This window comes from Mesocricetus auratus, unplaced genomic scaffold, assembly GCF_017639785.1.
Source record: "Mesocricetus auratus isolate SY011 unplaced genomic scaffold, BCM_Maur_2.0 Super-Scaffold_6730, whole genome shotgun sequence".
NCBI lineage: Eukaryota > Metazoa > Chordata > Mammalia > Rodentia > Cricetidae > Mesocricetus > Mesocricetus auratus.
In genome coordinates, this window is record NW_024429184.1 from 101,777,805 (window position 1) to 101,781,708 (window position 3,904).

A 3,904-nucleotide genomic window follows, 5' to 3' on the forward strand; every position below is an offset into this window, starting at 1 on the left:
TATTAAGACAAAACAAGAATTGGGTTTTCTACTCAATAGTCTACCTGAAAGTCTCTCTTAGGCAGGTTTGACCTTTACATTATGAATTCCATTTTACTGGAAGTGCTTACATTTGTGTTACTGCTTAATATGCACCCTTCCTGGGGAATCTTCCCTTACAATTCCTAACTATATTTATTCATGCTGAGTACTTGCTTAACTGCTAGTCAAAAATGCAGTAGTGTTAACCAGGGCAAAAACATGTCCTGTTATGTCGGAACTGTGAAGGTCAGACCAGTTTCATGTGAAGAAAAATGAGATGTTTTGTCTTTAGACTATTCAGTGCAATTTAAACATGCTCCTGGCTGCTTGTGGTGGCACCTTCCCCTATTTGTCACTTTACTGCTTTTCAACAGTGTCCTCCCTACCCTCTCTCTTGTGCCTTTTTAACTGAGTAATGTTATTTCTTGTGCTGTACAGCTTAAAGAATTTTGTAACATGTACAGCCATTGAAATTGTAAGTCAAAAATAGCCTTTTTAAAAAGCCAGTAAGGAAGTCACATTAATAAAATGGTTATGTATGCTTCCTTAATCAACAAATTAATCTCTTGGGTAAAATAATTTATTTGATTCTCTATGCTATCTTGAGAAGTCAAATGACCCTACAGGACTGCTCATTGGGCTTCTATTAAGCTTTCTTGATAGTCGTCTAAATCTAATTAGTACTAATGGTATATGCACAGGTTATCTACTGGAACACAAGAAACCTACTAGTGGGAACATTGTCAAAAACAAAACAAAAAAAACCCCACAATTCTCTTTCCCCAAGCAGCTATCAGGTGCCAATAAGTCCTCATTAAGAGGTGAGGCCTTTAATCCCAGCACCCGGGAGGCAGAGGCAGGCGGATCTCTGTGAGTTCAAGGCTGGGCTGGACCGACAGCCTCCAAACGATACAGAGAAACCCTGTCTCGTAAAAAAAACCAAAAAAAAAAAAAAAAAAAAAAAAAACAAGAGGTGAGGCCTTGAGAGTACCACGCCCATCTAGAATGAAATTTTGGCAGCTTGATCTTGTGCAGGCCACCATGGCAGCTGTGAGCTTATATGTGTAATAGCGTTTTCATATCCAGAAGACAGCATTTCACAGTACTCCTCCCCATCTTCTGGCTCTTACATTCTTTCCTTTTCTCTGTGGAAATGCTTCCTGAGCCTTAGTGGGAGGTGAGGAGATGGGGGATGTCCTTTTGTATGCTATATATTTCTCTTATTGATTGATGAATAAAGCTGTTTCAGTCCATGGATAGGCAGGAAGTATAGGCAGAGGGATACCAGAAGAAGAGAATTCTAGGAAGAGGAAGGCAGAGAGGAGCCACCAAGGAGACGCCATGTAGCCACCAAAAGAGTAATATACCAGAGCATTATGGTAAGCCAGAGCCTTGTGGCAATACACAGTTTAATAGAAATGGGTTAATAATTTAGAGAGAGCTAGCCAATAAGAAGCCTAAGCCATTGGCCAAACAGTTCTCAGTGTATTTATTTGGGTCTAAAGGGCTGCAGGATCAGGCTGGAAAAGAAACTTCTGTCTTCAGTGGGGATGATAAAGGTGTCCCATTAGGGCTGAGCACTCAGTCTGTCTTCTCAACGCTTTGATCAATTTTTGATGGCTAGCCATTTCAAACAGCTTCTCATCAAACTTCATAGTAACTCTTGTCTGAGTATAAACATAAACATGTAGAAGTTACATTGACTGACAACATAAATATTTAGTAAAATAAAAACCAACCTGTGTTGTGGACTATTTGTTTAACTAGGAAAGTGTTACATTTGTTTATGATGCATTTGTTTTACCTTGCCTGCCTAAGGCATCTGACTAATCTAATAAAAACAATAGCTAGGCAGTAGAGGGATAGGTGGGGCTGGCAGGCAAAGAGAATTAGTAGGAGGAATCTAGGAGAGTGAGAGAGAAAGAGAGGGAGGCGACAAGGGCCAGCCAGCCCGGCGGCCAGACATGGAGAAAGCAGGAAAGTAGGACATGCAGAATGAAAGAAAAGCAAAAAACCCTGAGGCAAAACATAGATGAAGAGAAACAGGTTATTTTATGTTAAAACAAACAAAAAAGGTTAGCCAGAAATAAACCTAAATTAAAGCCAAGCATTCATAACTAATAATAACACTCTGTGTTGTGATTTGAGGGGTGGCAGTCCAAGAAAGCCTAGTACAATCATGCTCTACACTGGGCCTATGGCCTTCCCACCTTCCCAGACACTGTGGGCTTGTAACCAGGATTATAGTACCAAGCAACAAATTCCTTCCTGTGGAGTAAGCCTCAAAGCCAATTAGAAACCAGTTAGCTTCTCGATATCATCCAAACCAATGAGCACATCGTGAGCTGCAGGTCCATACTGTAGCAGGAAAGCTCTAATACTAGATTTACCTTTTTCCCCAGTAGCCTGCAGAACACCTCTGGTACTATGAAAGCTAGCCACCATGGAGAACATTTCTAGGTTGGTTTGAGATTAAGTTTTCTATATCCTGCAGACCAAGTGTGATGTGTCTTCAGTTACAGGATCTTACCACGCAGCTATGGAAGACAACCAAGGGAAATGTCACTAGACTGTGTACAACATGTGCACCTGGCACGCATCAGATCCCTTAAACTGGAGTAACAGTTGTATGCCAGTATGTGGGTGCTGGGAGCGGAAACTGCATTGTCTGGAAGAGCAGTCTCAAGTGTTCATGGGTGCATTTGTCTTTTATCTAGCTTACTAGTCTATTTATTAAACAAATGATTGGGCTTTTATATGTAATTATTATCATTCTTTGTAGATTCTACATGTTAATCCCCTGTTTGCAGTAGAGTCAACAAAGATTTTCTCCTATTGCTACACTTGTTTCTTTTGCTGTACAAAAGCTTGATTTGATGAGCTCTCATTTGTCAATTCCTGGGTCTATTCCTGTGCTCTTACAGTCTCTTGCAGAGAAATCTTTGATTGTGCCTTTATCTTGGGAGTGCTGTGACTGTGGTTTTCTCTAGTGGGTTCTCTGAACATGTGGATATCAATATTTTCCAATACTGTTTGCTGAAGAGGCTTTTTTTTTATCAATGTGTATTTGTCAACTTTGACAGAGTAGTTGTAGGTGTAGAGGGTTTTTTTTTTCCTAATAGGACTGTTTTTTTATATCCCTGTACTGTTTTTGTTACTATAGCTCTATAGTAAAATTTGAGATTATGTATTGTGATGCCACCACCATTGCTCTTTCTGAATAGGAATACTTTAGCTACCTACCTGTGGTCTTCTATGTTACCATATGAATTTTAAGATTTTTTTCTCTAGGTCTGTAAATATTTTCACTGGAATTTTGGTAAGAATTACACTGGTTCTTTAGATTGTCTTCTACAGTCATTTTCATAATGTCAAATCTGTTGATCCATAAATATGGTGGAGTCTTTTTTTAAATTTATTTTACATACCAACCAGTGTTTCCCCTCCCTCCTCTCCTCCCATTCCTTCTCCCCACCTCCTTTCTACCCACTCCCATCATAAAGGGGCAGGCCTCCCACAGAAGTCAACAAAGCATGGCATACCAAGTTGAGTAAGGACCAAGCTCCTCCCTGCTTCATCAAGGTTGAGCAAGGCATCATCTCTACAGGAAATAGGTTCCAAAGAGCCAGCTCATGTGTCAGGGACAGATCCTAGTCCCACTGCCAGGGACCTCACAAACAGATCAAGCCACACAACTGTCACCTTATGAGGTATGCTTTCTATTTTCTAGTGTCTTACTCAATATCTTTTTTCAGTGTTTTAATGTTTTCCTCTGTTAAAGAGTTGTTTTTTTTTTAACCTCTTTGGTTCAGTTTATTTCAGCATAGATGAGAGGTGGGTTCATGAGGCTCTACCCCTAGCTAGGGAGTTATTGGTGGTTGAT

At 40.1% G+C, this 3,904-nt stretch overlaps 1 long non-coding RNA gene across 1 annotated transcript; it reads right to left on the reverse strand.

The window, feature by feature from the left end:
• Window positions 1-1,489: 1,489 nt before the first annotated feature.
• On the reverse strand, window positions 1,490-3,456 carry LOC110340730. The gene is made up of 2 exons (XR_005875743.1): window positions 2,412-3,456; window positions 1,490-1,688 (listed from the first exon to the last, which is right to left on the reverse strand). It is a non-coding gene; the product is annotated as an uncharacterized LOC110340730 (long non-coding RNA).
• Window positions 3,457-3,904: the final 448 nt, after the last annotated feature.